Source organism: Ostrea edulis, chromosome 5 (genome assembly GCF_947568905.1).
Source record: "Ostrea edulis chromosome 5, xbOstEdul1.1, whole genome shotgun sequence".
NCBI classification, from domain to species: Eukaryota; Metazoa; Mollusca; class Bivalvia; order Ostreida; family Ostreidae; genus Ostrea; species Ostrea edulis.
Window position 1 is genome coordinate 37,649,383 of NC_079168.1, and position 20,978 is coordinate 37,670,360.

Below are 20,978 nucleotides of genomic sequence, written 5' to 3' on the forward strand. Positions count from 1 at the left end.
TAATCACAGAGAGATGATCAGTCAAAGAGATAGGGCCCAAATCTGATGCATAAATACGGAGAAGTCTTACAAACACCTTGGTGATCAAGATGAGTAACAAATGGTCTGACGTAGGTACAGGGGACAGGTGCTCTCAAACATGAAAAACATCTTAGTCAGGCGTCATCTTCATGTCAAGGACATTCTGTGCTTAGCTTGTAAAGCTTTTTATTCACCTGTTAAACTTTTTGATCTTGCGGTATATTGACACAATTCAAACACAACAATAAAATGATACTAAAAGGGGAAGTTTATGGTATTAAAACATATTTTATCATTCCTGTATAATTCATTAGATGAATGAACACCATGTCCAGGAGACAGTTAAATACCAACATATCATTTATTTAAGAATAACTAAAATATACATTAACATCATAAATATTTGTGTATTTCTTAAAAGCATGTTAAAAAGAGACCCCCAATTAAATTCTAATTAAATGTATATTATATACTTTGCAGCATCCCAAGGTTTAAAAAGAACTTTGATGACATATTAGTGTTGAAAATTGGATGAGAGCCATTATAAAGATATAAAAATAGAGAAGCAAGGCAGTTTTTATGTTCCTATTTACCATTTAAAAGCATGCATGTATTGATAACAATTTCATTGACACCCAAATGGAGAAAATTACCGAGATCTATATATATCATCTATGCGTAGATCATTCAACTTTATTGAACATGTGTTCACTAATCATGTACAATGAACCAATTAAAACTTTTAATTGGCAATCAACTACCTACAGTTGTCACCTACATCATAAAACACATGCTTTATGATTTTCAATATTAGTGAGAAACATTTAATGATTTAATACAGCTGTAATTAATTTAAACAGATAAAGGTATAGGATTTTGATTATTTTGATCTGACACATTCAGATTCAAGATGGAGGAGATGACCATATCACATAGGGCAACACAAGTATATGCAAGGACCCAGAAAATTTTCCAGGGGGTCCACCCCAAGTAATTCTTCGCAGGGGATCCACTCCATGTAATTCTTCACAGGGGTCCACCCCAAGTAATTCTTTGCAGGGGGTCCACCCTATGTAATTTTTCCTGGGGGGGGGGGGGGAACCAATACTAGGAACTGGCACTTAGTAATATACAACTGAAATTGAATAAAAATAGGCAAATATATGTATTTTTACCAGTCTCCAGGGAGTGGCATGTCAGATCCTTGGTACCCCCTGTATCCATGCCTATCTATTTTTATGTTATATACTGTGATGACACACTTCAGGAGAGACAGATCTGTACTATAAACACTGTCCAGACTTCGCCTGGCTTTCTGTAAAATCAAATGTTACATAATTAATAATGGTTAACTGTGCACTAACAGAATAATATATTTAGTCCTCACAGTCCTCAAGCTGAGGTTCTGACTTGAATCTCTCCCTTTTAATAATATCTACGAATTGTGTAAAGCTGAGCAAGAGATTCCATGACATATTTCTGGCCTTACAAAACACATACATTGTATAAAGCAATGAACTTTACAGATCTCAGGCAAATTGTTTTTCAGAGTGTCAAATAGCAAAGCCAGAAAATATACATGTAAAGATTAGATGTACTTTCCCATTTGATTTCAGGTAAATTCAACCTCTTGCACTTAATCAGTAACCAAACACTCCAAGGTGATCAAGAATTGGATTTTACACAAGGAGTACATTTTGTAATCAAAACATCCATACCGAGATGTGTTATTATAAAGCTGTTCATATGTTTACCTCTACATAGAATCAGGATTATGACCACGAACAAATGTGAATATATGACGTCTGCCTGTGTCAACAGTACCCCCCTTGGTGCAAATTTCCAAGGTCAAACCACGCTACAACTGCTTATTATGGTGCATCAAGTGGGAGAGTGCTTGGCCCTAATTTTACTTTAAATACACCAAAGAAAATAATAACAAGCAGTGTCAATAACCCAGTCAAAAATTGGTGTTTTTCTTTTTTAAATGACTACTATAGGTAATAATGAGATAATTATCAGGAGAGTAGCAAAGGTCCTAGTATTTCCATTGTACTTACACGACCAAGTGGTAATATCATTTGTCAGACTGCACAAAACCAATAGGTAAATGTTTAGATAAATTCATTGTCCCTTCTGCTTACTTCTGGGGTTCTTGTACTAAATCACACAGGAGTTTATTAATTATAATCACCTCTGAAGAAAGGATGATCAGGAACTCCCTCATTGAGCTTATTCCCCAATAAAAGAGAAGTGTTAATTATATTGTTACCATTCATTATAAATACTATACACTTAACCTTGGCTGGTCAACTTTATTTGATTTGTCTAATGTGGCATACACAGGATATTGAAAAAAATAATAAGTGAAAATGTCAACTTTAAAGCTCAATACATTCACCATTGATTCATATTTATTTTCCGTGAGCAGAAAAGTTATATAAAGTTCCGTTCTCATGTAAAGAAACGTCCATAATGTGGAAAATCAACACAGGAAATTTTTTGAAAGACAAATAATTATTTGTTCAAGATATTACAGGCTTTCTGCAAAGCACATAATGGGCACTGTGGTCATGAAGATCTCTGAACAAAACATAGTGATGTAGAAAGTTAGTAAACATGTGTTTATTTGTTGATTAAAGACCAAATCATTGAAAACCAGTGTTAAATTTCCTGAGGCACGCACTTAAGGACTTAACTTACTAAAGCATCCTGATTTTGGATAAAAACGCTTTAATCTAACAGAGTCTGGTTGCCATCTATTTGTACGACTTCAGGTAAACCAACAGAGCAAATAATTCTAGGAGTCATATGTGACTCCTAACATAATCCAGTATCAAAAAATCAAATGTACTGGAAGTCAAACCAAATAAAGATTAAAAGGCTCATAAATCTGTCCAGCACAAAACCCATGCACTTTCCATTACCCAGTGAACAATAATCCCCACCCACCCATTGTTTTATGGTCTTAATTTAATTCCCTGTCACATACCCCTGAGGCACAACACCAAAGAGTAACCTGGTACCTGCAACAACAAAAGATGCTCTTAGATCTGCGGTTAGCGTGGTAGAACGTTCACCTAGTTTTCTCTGTGCTTCTAACTTACAGTCATTCACCTGAAAGTTTTTCCCAATCATATGACTCAATTTGCCTTAACCAATAATCCCTTTTTACTAAGCTTGTGAAATACATCCTTCACAACCTCTGTAATTTCAGTTGGTCGATATGACAATAACTTGGCTGATTACATTCAAACTAGGTGACCTGACCGATCCGCAAATGGTTTCATCACTTCTGGTTCAGTAAGTCTGGGCAAAATAAATGACAAAATCAGCTTCAGGACTTAGCAATATAGGAGGAAGCTATGGCAAACTAAGTAATTTTTGGAGTGTGTGGTGGGGGTATGTGGTGATGTGAATAATCTTTAAACCACAAAACCACCATTATGATACTCCCCTTCCTAATATTTCGCTATGACTTAAACATCAATATGCAATAAAACATAATTAAGATAAATCTATATATAGTTATTAAAATAAAACACCAGCCAACATATAAAATTCTTTGCAACTACTTTCATACAAATTTGCCAAACTTTCTTTTAACTATTTGAAAGGTGAGCATTAAAGACCCATGCGATTCTTTAGTTCGGCCTTCGATGCAAAGGTTTTTTAAAACATATACTGCATAGGCATCTCTTATAAATCAAATACACACATATATTGAAAGAAATCACTACAACAATATTTTGTATTCTTAAAATAAAACCTAATGTTAAGGCTCCAGTTAGATTGTTAACAGTTTGAATGATTGGCCACTTCACATGGATTCTCAAATTGATTTTATTCCTATCACACATATCATAAATACACCTACTTACAGACATATTCATTATTAATTCTCTGATTAATACCCTCTGCAGATTCAAAGGCTTGATACTCAAGAACAAATCTGATAATTCAGCAACGTCTCCTGAAGTCATGGTAGGGGGCAGTTCCCTACAATTATCACAGGTGTAACCTTTTACTAAACAATACTGACCTGTAATAATTTTTTATTCAAAATATTTTCACATTCTAATATGGATTATCATCGAATATTAAAATGTAATTGCTTTTTATGAATGTTTTCACAAGACTATTATAGAGTTAAATGAGTAGCTGGTAATTTAATACATGTAACATATCACAAATACTTATAATACACTTTCCCCAAAATGTTTGAAAGAATGATAAATATATTTCTTCTTATCTATATCAAATTAATAACCCCACAGTATAATACCATGTTAAAGCCTTGGAACACTGTGAAAATATTTTCATATCATATGACGAATAATGCATGGCAAATATTTTCAATTTCATTCAAAATCACTAAAAAATTAAGCGATTCTTTTTACGTAGAAAATTGTTTTATTTGCATTGTATGGAATCAAAACACAGCAAAACTTGTGTTAATCAATGCATTAAATTTTTTTGTTTGTAATAAGGATAAGTGTTCGTAAGTGAAAAATCCTCTTTTACATCAGTATATCAGAAAAACAATATACAGGTGACGCAGGTGAGTGTTGATCACAATGGCACTGAAAAACTGCCAAAGGCCTCGGGAACATTTCACTTCCCAATTCATTTAGCAAAAGCAGTATTACAGTGGTGCATCACGGGGCCACAGCTGGTTCTTGACAATTTCGCTGCATTTTGTCTAAATGTTCAGGATTTTCCTAGAGTTACGGTGTTTTGATTAATGAGATAAAACTTCAAAAGACAATGTAGAATAGTAAAACAAATTTGCTTTACACATTTTTCCAATTTGTCTTGACAATTTCGAACAATGAAATGCCAGAGTTGAATTCCATGTCTATGCTGAGAATGCCACGAGTTTTTTCATTATCTCAGTGACATAATTACAAAGGCATTCCTCGGGCCTGGCTGGACATTTGGGATATCTGAGATATCATGCCCAGCTGATACCATAATGAACCACCAGTAGCAGGGAAGACAGTAGCCACACAGAGCATGTTTTATCATCTGTATGATAAGACTAGACTTTTATGTTGTGAAGAAGGGACATAAAAGTGTGAAAATTCACTTTGATATTGACACATAAGTATCTCTCAGATGTAACAAACTTTGGCCACTTGTCCAAATCTGGGTGAATATATGAAGGAAGCCCATGAGTATAGGAGAGCTTGGGGTGTTACTTAATTTATCTACTATCCAAACACTCCAACCAGGATCTCCGTAGAAATGATGACTTCTGGATAGATAATGTCCCATTTTTATTTACATAATTTAAACTAATTACAGGGCTTGTTGGTACAGTTCCATTCTTGCACAAATAAAACTGGTGGGTAGAGCAAATACAACACGAGATAGCATAAATGTTTAGTAAAATTTGGTGATGCCATCGGAGGCCATAAAATATGTTTGTGGGATAAGACTTGTGTCTATATGGTGATAAAATGTTGTCAATGTGCAAAAATTTGATGGCTTATCAAAGTTGAAGGATATACTCCACCGCGTAATGTTGTAATTTGGAGCCGTCTAGCGGGCCAACATACAAATGTACTGGGGGTACCTATATGTCTAATCCTGTGCTGTCAAGTCTCACCTTATTGCGTAAGGTTGAGTAAAACAAAATGAGTACATCCAAACAAATAGAAATCTACTATTTTTGTCTGTTTCATACCAAATAAGGAATCCATTTAATTTATGCTCGGAGATTACACTCTGAACAGCAAAGACTTTTCAACTGTAAAGGAAAACCATTAACTGAGTAAACAATTATTCATTTTGGGTAATCCCTATGCAGTTGATTGAAGATAGAAAAGAATATGGAAGTTATACAACCAAGTAGATTTATGTGAGGCTATAGGGAATTAGAAGTCATAATTAGTCTAAGAATAGAGTACCTTATTTAGGATCTCTTGTTTATTTGATATTCAGAATTCATAATATCAATATGATATATATGATAAATAATATAATTCAGAATTCATAATATCAGTATGATATATATGATAAATAATATGATATAATATAATTCAGAATAATATGAAATTTATCGAGTTCTTGAAGTATTTATTTTGTGACAAGACTTTCAAGAGTGACCCCCTGAAATTCCTGTAATTAAAAACGGAAGAACTCGATGACACTACATTCCAAAGACTTAAGCAGGCAGAAGTCAATGTAGATACAATGTTCCACTAGACAACCATTGTGACAATTGACATACCCAAACCGGAGTCTATCCCAACGCTGACAAATGTAGGAGGGGTATTGAACTCTGTGTGATGAACATAATAATGCAACAAAAAATTGTTGGCTTTATTTCCATTTTTTAAGATAATTAATGCAACTAGAAAATTGTTGGCTTTCTTCTTTCCATTTTTGAAAATAATTAACACTAGACATGGAATAATATAGACCTGAGGACAATTGATCACTTGCATGCACGTTTCTGCAAGTTGTAATTTTAAAGAAAATTAGGGTTCATTGCATTGGTTTATATGAGAGTTTAAAATCCTTGAATTCAATATTGTACTCTGATTACAGCAAAACATTTTTTTTTAAAAGCTGTCTTTCAATAAGACTATTATAAATAACACTCATCTAATTGACTGAAGAAGAAAGTAATATCATACACATAGTGATTGTTTAACATTATGTTCTTCCTAGTCTAGAGCTGTCACTGCTATATTAAATCTTTTTTAGGACTGGGGCTTTTAGTCCAAATCAGCATTATGCAATATGTGCATTCTCATTGCTTACTTGTACATTAAGAACACTGATCACTATAGTTGTGTGTGCCTTTATTTATTTAAACTAGTGAATTAACTACATGTAGTTTATATTGAGCTTTGGTTTACCCGAAGTTATCCAAACACACTAAAATGTCTTATCAAGGAAAACAGCTTTTAAACTTGCATCATCCCAGAAAGATCTTGGCAAAGAATCTTTTTATAGTAGCCCTTGATGGTGGGGATTACTTTGGAGTGGAAGTAGGTGAGTTGTAACACTTGTGAGATTTGTTCATGACATTCTTGTTTTCTAAGTCATTCACTGATGAAGTCCCACCATAGAGACGCTCTAGACTTGACTCCTTGTATTGTTTTTATACAACAGGATCAGACCATCTTGACCCCATTTTAACGAATTCAACATATATATTAGAAATGTTTACCAATGTTCTCTCCAAATTCTCCACCCAAAATTGCATGTAATCCTGGTAAAACAGAAACTTATAAGATATGGCCAAAGATTGATTCCAGGATGTAACCCAGGTTTCAAGACACCTTAAACCTAATGTCATTTCCCCATCATAATAAGTGGTCTTCCAGGAGGGTATATAAGCTGAATAAGCATTGTACTACATGGAACAGACAGAGTGCAACTCATGATGCAATATGAGATGGTACTCATGACAGTGACAAAAAACCACACTCCTGTCACACAATTCAATCAGTGCAACAAATAAAACTGAAATTAGCAGGGAATACACAGTTTCATGGCTTAGTTCTAAATTAATCCTTCTTGGCAGGTTTACAGTGAATCCAGTAAAATGACTGTCTACCCCCCCAACAAAGGATTCTTCTGTCCCCCCTTTGTGCTGGCGACTGGTGCTGTCTCTGACAGCAAATTAACTTGTAGTCCAGGCATACAACACCAGTGTCACGTCAAATAATCTGTACAAATCTCATATCTATTGACTCCAATTTCTAGCACTTGAAAAAGATACAAAATAGACATGCTAATTTGCGCACCCTTTATGTTTTATTTACGAAGTAATCATTCTGAAGTTAAATACTTATTTAACTGGTAAATCTAGCAACAAAGTATTCAATTCCAAAGAATCAATTTCTATTGACTTTGGGTCCCCTACCTTCTAAAAAGAGTTGTGAAATTTCACACAATCCCCCTTTTCCATTTATCTGAGTTTAAGGTTATTCCTTCCATTGTTCAAAAAGTTTTCATATAATTGTCCAGAACTGCATTTATTTGCAAGAGAACAGGGCTGGCATTCACAATCATACTGGAAATCTAAAATTGCCTTCATTTAATCACATTAAATTGTTAATTCACTGCAATTACACTACCAAAATACATCACTCATTTCACAAAACAAGATACAAAATTTAAACCCCCCTCAACTCATTTAAAACTACAGACAGTAATTCAGTTTTCACATTTCAATGCCAAGGGAAGCAACTGCAGATCAGGGCCAACATCCTTGACAGGATTGCGTATGTTAGTAACACCAATATGAAAAAATATTTGCTAAGCCATTCAGAGATTGTCTTGTTAACTGGAGGTTTTGACACTTTGTACAGTAAACACCGTCTCGCGTAAACACCAGTACTTCTTCCTTTGAGGGGGGACTTTCATACATGGAAAGAAAAATATTTTGCTCCTGAATAAAAGGGAAGTGTACTTAAAGCGTTAATAGGGGTGGGAGTGTATTTTCGAATTTCCTTAGGTGAAACTTTGGGGTTGAAGAACTTACAATGGATAGGTTAATGACAGTTTGTTGTCATCAGTTCATAATAAAATAATTGAATCACAGTTGTACAAAATTCCAAAGTTTCTAGACAGAGGAGTCAGATGTCTCCTACTCTTTCAGCATGTTACAAATAACAACCTGTGAAAAACAAGTCCTGAAATTTCAATCCTCCCTGTTCACTGGAAGTTCACTGTATCAAATTTGACATTTAATTTGCAGAGGCGGCTAATGAATTAAAATTTTATGTGACATGTTGTATAGTTATAAAACACCCATGGGCCTAAATGCTCACATGAATCACTTTGTTTGTTGACTGACACTTTTATCCACATATGACACCCCCATATTCATGATGAGTATTGAGTATGCCCATTGAATATATGAACATTATATTATGTGTACATAACATTATCTTTGTGTACTGGAACTCAGTCTTGTATTGTATTTGTGAATTGAATCATATATGTTGCCCATTTGGGCCTTAATTGGAATAAATCATATCATATATACTTTGCACATCTTTTATCATAAAGCTTCTCCATGGGCCTGCTGTCGTGATGTGAAATACAGGCAATTGTATCGCTTGGGTTCGAATTTACTATTAACAAGTACTCTTTAATAGTAATTAAATTTGAATCTAAACGATACAATTGCCTGTGGTGTGAACCAACACAAATCGCCACTACATGAGGATGCTTGTATACACCAATTTGACAAAGTGTACCCTTATGATTCTTGTTAACAAAATTCATATATATTTTATATTCCTACATTCATAACAAGATGTGTTTGTGAAATACAAATGCCCTCGATAATGGCCCATTCTGAAGATGACAAAGGTCACAAGGGCAAATATCTTGGTACCAGTAGAAAGATCTTGTCAAAAGAAATGCTCATGTACAATATGAAAGCTCTAATATTTACCATTTAGAAGTTATGACCAATGTAAAAAAAAATTAAAGTAGGTCAAATGTCAAGATCAAAAGGTTCAATACCAACGGAAAGATCTTGTAACAAGGAATACTCATGTGAAATATCAAAGCTCTATCTCTTACTGTTCAAAAGTTATTAGCAAGGTAAAGTTTTCAAAAAGTAGGTCAAATTCCAAGGTCAAGGTCACAGGGTCAAAATTATTGGTACCCAAGGAAAGGCCTTGTCACAAGGAATACTCATGTGAAATATCAAAGCTCTATCACCTACTGTTCAAAAGGTATTAGCAAGGTTAAAGTTTTCAAAAAGTAGGTCAAACTCCAAGGTCAAGGGGTCAAAAATGTTGGTACCCGCGGAAAGGTCTTGTCACAAGGAATACTCATGTGAAATATGAAAGCTCTATCACTTACTGTTCAAAAGTTAATAGCAAGGTTAAAGTTTCAGACAGAATGACAGAAGAAAGAACAAAAACAATATGCCCCCCCCCCCCCCCCCCCCCCTGATCTTCAATCACAGGGGCATAAAAATTTGAACACCATGTATGTACTACCCTGATCCTGTGTTCATGGTCTGAAGAAGCTTGCATCTAAAACTTCTTGTGAGATACTTAATTGTTTTTATCAATTTCAGAAATTCTAAGTATGACTTAAGTTTTAGAGAAGAACTTGAAATATCATTTCTTATACATTACTAATTTCAACTTTAAACTCCTATTTTTGGCCCTGCTTTGGCCTTGGGGTCCGGGTTTCAACAAATTTGGATCTTCCTTATATAAGAAAACTGAAGGAGCAGTTACTACATATGTGTATTTTACATCTTAAGTTGGACACAGTCATGGTATGAGCAGGGCTCAAACTCATGACCTACCAGTCACAGAGTGAGCACTCTCACCACCTACAGCTGGTGATGTCTCAATATGATTGAAAAATTCTTGATAGACTTAAAATAACCAACAACTGAGCCATCAAAACCATTGGTTCTAGAGAAGAAGTACAAGTAGATTTACATGTTGATGAAAACAAGGATGACACACAACAAATTTTAATCAGAATAGCTCATCTGAGTCTATGGCATTGTTGGACTAAAAATGGATCGTGAGTGCAAGGGAGATTTATTTATACGACATAAATAACACAATGCACCATAGTGAAATACAAAATACATTATACAATTTATCATCAAAATCTATATTGTATTGAAGTTTTCAGACCTCTCTGTCATAATGTGTCCTATTAAAGTAAATCATCCAATCTTGTAATCATGGTGCCAATTATTGCTCTTAAAATTGCAGTTAAGCCAGATTCAGTTGCAAAATCTAAATTCCATGCCACCTAGCCCATTATCTAATGTCAAAAAATTCTTTCACAATTGCTCATTACTGCATCAAGGAAAGGGGAAACAGGTGGCTGGGTCTCAAAGTGGGATTAACAGAGGTCTCCTTGCTGAATCCGTGATGTCATCATCAGAGAACACAGTTCCAAGACAAATTAATCCAACAGTGACCTCACCTGATCCTGTATGGCAGAAGATCAAAGAGGGCCTTTCCTGGTATTTCACTGTATTCTAACCCCATATTGACATATTACCCCTCTGTTCAGAGCAAGTGCCAACACCAGTTGACATAACATAGCAACTTCCACACTTTTTTACAAATTTGCAGTCATAATGATAAGATAGTCTTTACAAATAATCAGTTTATCCCTTTTGAACTCTGAAAAGTGCTATCTTTTTGTTTGACACGGAGAGTATATATTAAAGCTTACAACAATAGTGTGTTTGATTATTGGGTGATCAAAGCTGAGGCAGGGGGTGATTATGGTCCACTGTACATCTACATTACAAACAACCCACTAATAGATAGACCAGGTACAAAGTTTTTTGCTTCCAATGTAAATTTCACAGCTGGCATTTTAAAACACTCATGATGATTACCATTACTATATATATATTTTTCCATTCATAGGTGGAGGCGTATTTATTTGCCAGCTGATGTATATGGTAACAATACAGATATCTCCACAAAGTTCCCCGAGTAATGGGCTATAATAGGACTTTGCCTTTGTTCTGCATTTGACTGATATTTTTCTCTGGCTGGAAATTTTAAGAAATAACTTGGAAGATAGCCACTTGTGGGTTTTGGACATTAGTCAAACTTCTACTTCAAATGACTCTTAAAATACAACACAGAAGTCCCCTTATAACACTTGAACAAAGCAGACTGTGTTAAACAAACTACCAGACTCAGCACACCTATTCATCACTTCTCTCCTGATCAATGTAAAGACCATGTTCTTAAAACATTCCTCAACTTTTTCTCTGTTTACAAAGCCATCTGGACTGCTGTACAGAATTTACACAGCACCAGTATGTACCGTATGCACTAATTTCCATTCTTATAATGATAATAAAAAAAGTATTTGTACATTGAAAAGTGTGTACCAATCTTCATAAAAAGCTTTGAAGTAAAATTAAGATAAGTTCAGATTTCCTTTACAGTATAGAATCATACGAATGTGAAAAATTATGTATTTGTTTGAAGTCCCAACAATTCATCATAAATTATTAAACTAAAGTCAAAGCTGCCAATACCAGAGACCCATGGGCTGTATCATTCACCTGAGCCACTACTTACTCTCACATAGAATGTACTGGTATCGCTTACTCTGTCATTATCAGGCATGGTTTGAACAAATTTGAATAAAAAGTACAAAAGGATGTTTAAAGAATTGTCTTATTCAATCCAATGTAACTGGTGTAGTGGTTAGCACACTGCTATCAGGATGTCTCAAGTTCAATTCTTGTCTTAAGCACTACATCAAACCTAAGACGACGTTTAACATAGGTTAGTGACTGTTCCTTCAGCAAACATCCGGCATTAACAGAAGTGGAAGTCATGAGTGTTTTGGATAAGACTTTAAAACTGGAGGTCCTGACTATCAGATGAAAGGTGTTGGCATGATAAGCAAACCTCACTGCTGTGGCCCTGAGCACCATGTATAGTTTAATACTTGCTGCATTTCAACTACAACTGATGATGTCTCCAAATGAGTGAAGAATTGTCGAATGGTACACAAAACAAGATAAAAACACCATGGAGAGGATAGTTTGAGCAAATTTTGAATGAACACTGCATAATGGAGTCAAAATATTGTACTAGTGTCCGGTTTAGATTAAGGATTCCTACATATTCCTAGACTTTCAATGCATGTACAGTCTGTGCATAAGTTTTTTTGACCACACAGAACATTCGGTCCTGTGTAATTAATGAACACACCGGACCGAACCAAATTTTGTCAGACCGAAAAACCTAATGTAAAAAAGTGAAACACGTGAAAATGTAAAACCAAGGAAATCTTATTTATTATACTAGTAATACTATACCAGGGATCCCTCCCCCATAATACTTTAGACAGTCCATGCGGTTTTAATCATATTCATTTACGTATTTGGATTTGTGTAATATTTTTTACTTATAACAAACATTTAAATGACTCCGCGTCAAAATAGTAAAGCTCAAAACCGGACACTGAGATATCGGACATACCGGTCCGGTGTAAAAAATGACGCATCGGACCTTAGGCACTGCACATCGGTCAGGTCCAACGGTCTGATGTCTTTCGCATAGACTGCATGTATAACCCCTACTGTGGCCACAGGCCCATTTCTTGTAACAAACTTAAAATCTTCACAAATTGAAACCTTGCTACTCCTTAAAAAAAAAGGATGTTTGCTGTGTGCATATAATATATCATAATGTATAATTTAAAATATATGTAGATAAACTTTGAATTCTTATCCATTTTGTTTACAGGGAAGTAGATTGTAAATTTTTAAATCTACATTATGTTATGAAGCTCAAATACATTTTGTTATTGCTGGCCTGGTGGTGCTAGAGAAGAATATTGCACCCTAATCACATTATTTCATAATTATCTCCCTTGACTAAACTTGAACAGTCTTTGTCTCAGGCTGATTTATACCAAGATTGGTTAAAATTGGTTCAGTGTTTCTGGATAAGAAGTAATAAAAGAACTGACAATTTTTATCAAAGCTTTGAGGCTCAGGTGAGCTAATAAAATGATACATCTGAATAATAACAGCATACACCCAAGAGTGGGTGCATTCTATTTGCACAGGTAAATAACACCAAGAGTCACCAAAATATCTAAAACAAAACCGATTCAAAGGAAGTCAAACTAGGTAATTACATCATTTTATTAAGTGTTAGTTCCCACACCATCATCAAGATATCATGCTAGGAGATTTAATTACAATATGCAGCGTTAACTATCAAACAATTCCAAGATTAATATTCCTCTCAATATAATAAACTTTTAAAGACCTGGAACAAAGATAAAAAGCTTCTAGGTGGCCACCATGCCATCAAAACATAGAAACTAAGAAAAATAATAAAAGATAATAGTTAAATGCATATCATACACCTACATACTATTGGAGACCTAGCTGCTTTAGACATGCAATGAAGAAGCACATGCAATGAATAAGCCTTTTGGATATATATCATTGATTTGAGAGTCATAAGAAAAGCTACTATCCTAAGTATGACACGGTACAAAGCAAAACACTTCATGCCCAAATTGCAGTGCAAACAATCAACACAGATACTAAAATTGTATCAGAGAGTCAACTACCCTGGATTTTACAAGTTCTCCACTTCACAAAAATGGCACAAACTCTTTACCCCCACGAAGTATTTATTCATAGCCCTAGTATAAGATATAGAAAGCCCAATGTATAATCAATCACTCAGACTAGCCTATGAAATTGGCCTTTTATTGCCTTTATTTTCAGTTACAAATTATGGCATGTATGAAGGCAAATAATTGCTTTATCTCAAGTTGTAAATTTTCCTCATTTCTGCTAGCAGTGCTAAATGTTTACCATCTTTAATTTGTCATCACGGAAACTTGATCAGCACCCAATAACAAGTGATCTTCTGTCTTAGAAAGAAGTCAGGAACATCATTTATTAATGAAGTAAATTCATCACTGGTTTTGAAAATGCTGGAAAATGTCTTCCAGTTAGCATGAGAATGATTAGAAGATAAAGGAGATCATTTATACATTGTCAGATCCCAGGAGTTTCCCATTCCAATGCCACCGCAATGCCAACACTGTTCTTTTCAACAAAAAATTACTGATATTGTAATAGTTCTAATTTCACCCATTTTCTGATATTATCTATTAAATGACTTCACATGCTAATTGGAGGCATTTTATTTTTTTCATCAAAAAAATCTCTAGTATATTGTTCTCTTGGCCAGGCTGTTTTTTGTTATCATCAAATTAAAAAAAAAAAGTGATATAATCATTTCTTTGCAGGAAAATAAATTATCAAAATAGAATTTTATTATCATTTGATCTCTGAGTCACACTTATTATAAAAAAAATAAGATTGAGAATAAGCAATTTAATTCAAAGGGGGTAAAACTGGGTGACCCTACTGATTTGAGGGTGCTGTATGGAGGTATATGATGTGTGCAGAGATTCAAAAATGTATCTTCAGCAACTGTCCTCAATGAGCTAATCTGCCTTGATTCAACAAATGAATGTCACTGTGTGGTATGTAAAACCCTCTCTCTCATTAATGTTCTAGAATGATTTTTTTTATCATCATGCTACGTCACTGAGTGGGCACTATAAACAATAGCCTTCACCTTTGCAAGATCAGTATCATTTCTCAAAAACATGGAGTCAAAAGGTCTAACTGATGAAAAAAAATACAGAATAAAATCTTATAATATCCTAACAACCTACTTGTCACTTCAGTTGGACTGCCATTGTACAATTTGGTAAGTATATCTGTATAGCACAATACACAAACACTTAAACTACTAATGTTCCATACGGGATCAGCATGGCAGACTGCTTGGTACCTCGTCAAACTTAAATTACCCTGATAAGGAAATGAATGCTCTGTCCTAACAATAAAGGAATTATACTGTGTTATGATATACGAGACTTAAATGTTTTATAATTTGAACATTTATAAGCAACAAGATATTTTGCCAGTGTTTAATTGAAAAAAGAGAATCTCTCTTGTTATGACATGGATGTGCAGGAATGAGCCACAGTGAAAAGGGGTTTCTTTATTGAAGGTCGTGTTTAATGAATAACGTGAGAGACCCTATGTCTTAGGAAGTGATTTATACACAGAGAGTAAATTGCATTCACATGGATTAATTCTACTGGCTGCCTGTATTATGTGAAATACATCCTTATTTTATGTCCACTTGGATAAGTAATATATAGATGATTTAAACATTTTACACAATCCCCATTTCATGTAATGGATTGCTTTTTCATGCCAAACTGGAAAGATATAACTGTGAACACACACATAAAACAAAAGACATCTGTTGACCCTATTCACCTGTTCAAACAAAGATCTATGATAAAGTGAAGGTTATATATTGATATTATTTAATGTCAACTTAATAACTAGGAATCAACAAGCACAGCCTTCTCCTTCCATACATACCATGTAGATTATCAATACACATCTATTTCCCTCTGTTTTGACCATTTGCAGACTATGAAAAAAATTCCGCAAACAGGCAAACTGCTTACTCATATCAAAAAACTGCCCAACAACTTTTGTGCTGGGTGACTATTTGTAAGATTCCATTAGATGAAATTTGTGCAATTTTTATCAAAGAGGAATTTTAATTTCAGGTGTGCTTGGTAATCTGGTATCTGTGCTTAGCTATACCATGGGTCGAGTTGCTGAAAACAACTTTGGGCTCTGAGTCACCCAATATATGTTTCTTCAATGTTTAATATTATTTCTCCCTAGCACAGATTAGATAGAGAGAACAGTGTCCCCCCTTATCCCAATGTTTGTGTGGAGTTATCAGCAATTAGGACCAAACTTAAGGATCTGTGGAAATCTAGCCAATAAACAGTGGGAGCTGATCTAACCCATTGTTATGGCAGGGTTCCCCCTCACAGATTAATGCTGATAAGTAAGGATTTTTTATTTTATTTTACACTCCATCATTTTGGAAAAATCCACATTTTTGCCTTAATGACTTGACTCCCTGACTTGGTTATCAGTTCGCCCCGTATTTTTGGTGTGGACTTTCATCAGTGTCACAATCGCTTCTGATTTAAAAAGATTTTAATTTTGCTTAGTAATTATAATCAGAAGACTCAAGAATGAAGACATGTTTACTAAAGAAATAAACTTAAAATGACTTTTGGCCTATGAGAAAACCACAAAGTCCCTGTACATAAGTGACCAAATCTTTGTACTCATCAATCTGATAGCATTTGACACCATAACATTTGTTTTTCATAACCAAATTTATTCCAAACAGACGTCATATATAAATGCATGAAATCCCTTTGTCCATGACTTCTCTCCACTTAAATGTGTGCATGTTTGTTAATGAATGGTACATTATCTCTGTATTCTTACTTATTATCAAATTAATTCCCAAATGACGTCATGTTTTAAAAATGCATAAAACCTCTTTATACCCATGATTTTTAAAAATATATGCATGTTAATTAATGAATGACACATTTTCTCAAGACAATACCTGTGTTTTTATTATCAAATTAATTCCTAAATGACATCATGTTTTCTACATCCATTTACAATTATCATAAATTCTACACAAAAATAAACATTACATCAAGCTATAAATATAGTAAGGCACCCATGGCTTACCTTAGCATTTCTAATGAGCTGCCACACCAGCATCACATTTTAACATAGATCTTTGCTCTGAAAAATTAATTCATTCCTCTAAAAAATATCAAAATTGACCTACATGTACATATGATAAGCAAATCATTTCCAAATGTCATTGTTATATAGTGTCTGGGATATGTAGTAACTTATTTTTTTTCTTCAAAATATTGCATCTAATAAATGTCAATTTGAGAGGGGGCATATGAAAGCTTTTCTTCATTAATCACACCATTTCTCCCTCTCCTACAAACATTCCATATTCTTCATTGGTTGTTGGAGTTCAGTGCTCAGGATTGGCCTATTTCAAATCATTATGCTGATTGGATCATTTGAATTTCATCGCATTTATTAACTTTAATACTATATTTTCACTCCCATTGTAATGTGATGCCCTTCATTATGCAGACAGCTGACAATTTTGAACTATTAACAGTGATAAGTCAGGTAATTGAGATTTGTCATTTGATAACCACATATTGTACATACTATATTCACAGTAAACAACCACTCATGTGTAACAAATACTGTTAGTCTATTAAAAACAGAAACAAATATTTAATGTCAGCCATAAAACCCAATCTGGAGTGTGATTTTGTCACCGAAAGTTATGGATTAGACGGAAGATACATGAATCAGACAGGGACAGCGAGACAGACATGCTAATTCCTCTACTACCATTTAATAGTTATCTTTTGTTTAACATGCTGATAAATTCTAATATGTTTTATTAATCTGTGTAAAAAAAAATCAGAAATTTTTCAAATGCCAAGTTTTATTTGAATATGCTTCTGTGAATGATCGATGTCCGATATCCCCCTCTCTCTCTTTGTGAAACTATTTCAATCCTTGACAAAGATTCAATCATCATTTTGAAAATAATTCAGGACATCCCCTATCATCCATGCTTGAGTTTCACATGAATCCAAGACATCTAACAACTATAAATAACTACACATCAGAGACACTCCTGACAGAGTTAAAAATATTGTCAACCGTGACAATTTCACAAAAACAACCTGTATTCTTTTCATTGAAGTTTGTGTAATATATTACTATCATGACTGGCATCTGGAGAAATTATAATCACTTGTAGTAGGAAGTTTTCTAAAGAGTCGTGCATATGACATGCATTATAATGCATAACAGAAATTGTCCTATTAGAAATTGGGCAATTTTTTTTTTATTGTAACATATATACCAGTTGGCAAAAATGAAACAAGTCAAAATCAAAAACACTGTTTTTGTAACTAAATTCATAAAAAAATCACAATAGCAAGACTTGCTTGTTACATAGTATCTCCAAAAACAAAAATACAACCTATATAACTCAAAAGATTCAAAATCTGAAGAATTTATGTAGGGCATGATTTAATGGTACCCTGCCATCTTTGTTGAACACTGTGGCAGCAGATGTAGTAAATGTCAAGACATTCACAGCAGTATATCAAAGTCAAGTTCCAGATCCCAATTCCCTGCAAGACTGGGTGGGGAATACCCTTTTTTATTCACCCAGGAAAAATCAGATGCACATCAGTTGTTGTACTCCAGGGATATATGATTTTTCATGGGTGATTTATCTTTACATTCCCATCACTGTCATGTTATGAGTATAAAAACATCCCCCCCTCTCTCTTGAAGTCATAAGCAGTCGTATCCTGAATCCAACTTTCTTTCACACTGCAATTATGGTAAGCTGTTGGGTTTTTCTTATGTCAATGAACCAGAAAGTCTGTCAAAAGATGCAAGAATCGTGCAAAAAGTACAAACCTCCTCTTCCAATCAAATATTTTAAAGATGTGTTTATTCTGCAATGCTGGAAATGTTGTCCTTCACCCTTGCTCCAGCTTCTTTAAGAGTTTGGCAGTCTCTTGAGTTTTTCTCTTCATTTCCATAAAAAAGTCAGTTATCAGCTCTTTGCATACACATCTATCAATTAAAAATACAAAATATGTCAGCTCTGCATCTATCTTCAGTGATGTTTTAACATAAAACTACATATTTAAATACAAATATATAATTTGAAATTTAAAGCATCTCTTGGTTGCATCCATGGGCAATCAACCAATGCTAATAAATAGCATATGATAATCATCTGAACAAGGAAACGATTATAATTGACATTTCTTAATGGTTTAATAACATTTCAAAAATTGAATTGAATTGAATTGGATAAAAAACATATTTCATTTTAAATATTCTGAAAATTGTTTTCATTATTTTAGGATTGATTAATTAGATCCTTGACATAATTTTTCAAAAATGAAACTGCTTGAAATCTGATGCATGTAGCATTCCACACTCTGGTCTCTCTTTATTGCTTCCAAGTGGTCTGTTGTTATACTCCGATAACTGCACGATAAATATCCTATCTGGATGCTGAAATGACTCTCTTGGTAATTCACTAATTAATTTACAGTGGGGGACTTTAAGAAAGCCTGTTCTTTTATACCTATCATAAATCTGATAGCAGACAGTTACAATCCACTCCATACATACTTGGGTAATTAGTGAAATCTGATAAATGTTGCCACTACTAGGATTTATTAGTATGCAATGGAATTGGTCCTGTGTGGTCAGACGATGCAAAGACCATGAAAATGTCTGGACAATGTCTAATGCCTTTTGAGAGAGTTGTGTGTGTGTGTTTACATCTCTTCATTTGTAATCAACAAAAATACTTTCTTTTTTCAAAGGTTATTTGAATTACATATACATTGTATTACAAAATCCTTTATGAATACCACATACCCTTTTAGGCTTAAATGAACAGAAAAAAAAACACCACGCACACACAAAGAAATCCCAGTCCAATCTATGATTTACTTGATTCACACACAATTTACTATTTCTTGCCCGAGTTGTAATTAATGACTGGTTTAATTCATATTTTTCTTAATTCACGATATATGACAAATTAAATTCCACATGTTTACTATCTTGGCAATCTTGCTACCGATCAACATATGTAAATATATTTGAATACAAATAACAAAACATGCTTTGTCGTAATGCAAAAAATAACTCAACAAAATAAAATATACATACATAAATTAATGGTTAAAAATCTTTTTTAAAAATCTGAGACTCCTATTATTTATTCAGGTGCACATGATACTGTATATATCAAACAGACATGAATAATATATGACTAATTAACTCAGTTTTAATGCCATGTCATCTCATTGTACCTTTCCACCAATCATTACCAAATCTTTCAACGAAACAAGACCCAAGAGATGAGCACTAATATAGTAAAAATATAAAGTCCTTGACATTTAAATGCGCATTGGTTTACTTTCACCATTTCATACCAACACATACTATGAATAGAGTGTATTTTTCATTGTAAAGGCATTCTCTTTGATGTTCCTTTCTCTGTTCTGTCTCCATAATCAATCCTTTTCTAGGCTGGCGCTACCAGTCGAAACACATACGTTTCTGTGTGGTAAAACGCCCAGAGATTTCAGATTCAGAGAGTTAAATCCATCATATTATACATACTTGATTTTTCTAACTTGGCGTAAAAATATTTGATGAAATGGTTGTCAGTGTTGTTAATTTACATAACCCGGTAGTGATTTTTACAACTAATCTTTTCCATTGAAAATCTACAGAGAAATATAAATGAAATTAACATTTAAAGACACAAACGCCCATATACCTTTAATTACCAAGTCTATGCAAACTGTCTCTCATTTAAGTTTCACGACAGTTCCTGTCTTTGGTGAATGACTTTGACAGCGATTTTCTTGGAAAAGTGCTTTGAAAATTTCCATACCTGTGAGCTGTATTAAATTTTTAGACCACA

At 34.0% G+C, this 20,978-nt stretch overlaps 1 protein-coding gene across 45 annotated transcripts in view; it reads right to left on the reverse strand.

The window, feature by feature from the left end:
- Positions 1-20,978, reverse strand: part of LOC125652804 (uncharacterized) — an 81,381-nt gene that overhangs the window by 15,579 nt on the left and 44,824 nt on the right. For 38 of the 45 annotated variants that reach the window (XR_008803257.1, XR_008803256.1, XR_008803258.1 and 35 more), the window contains 3 exons: positions 18,938-19,096; positions 17,147-17,203; positions 1,197-1,336 (listed from right to left, as the gene is read on the reverse strand). The gene's annotated coding sequence lies outside the window, so the exon portion shown is untranslated. Of the gene's footprint in view, positions 1-1,196; positions 1,337-3,013; positions 3,853-3,902; positions 4,021-7,903; positions 9,049-10,545; positions 19,097-20,978 lie in introns of those variants that run through there. The other 7 variants (XR_008803227.1, XR_007361718.2, XR_008803240.1 and 4 more) reach the window with 7 other exon arrangements.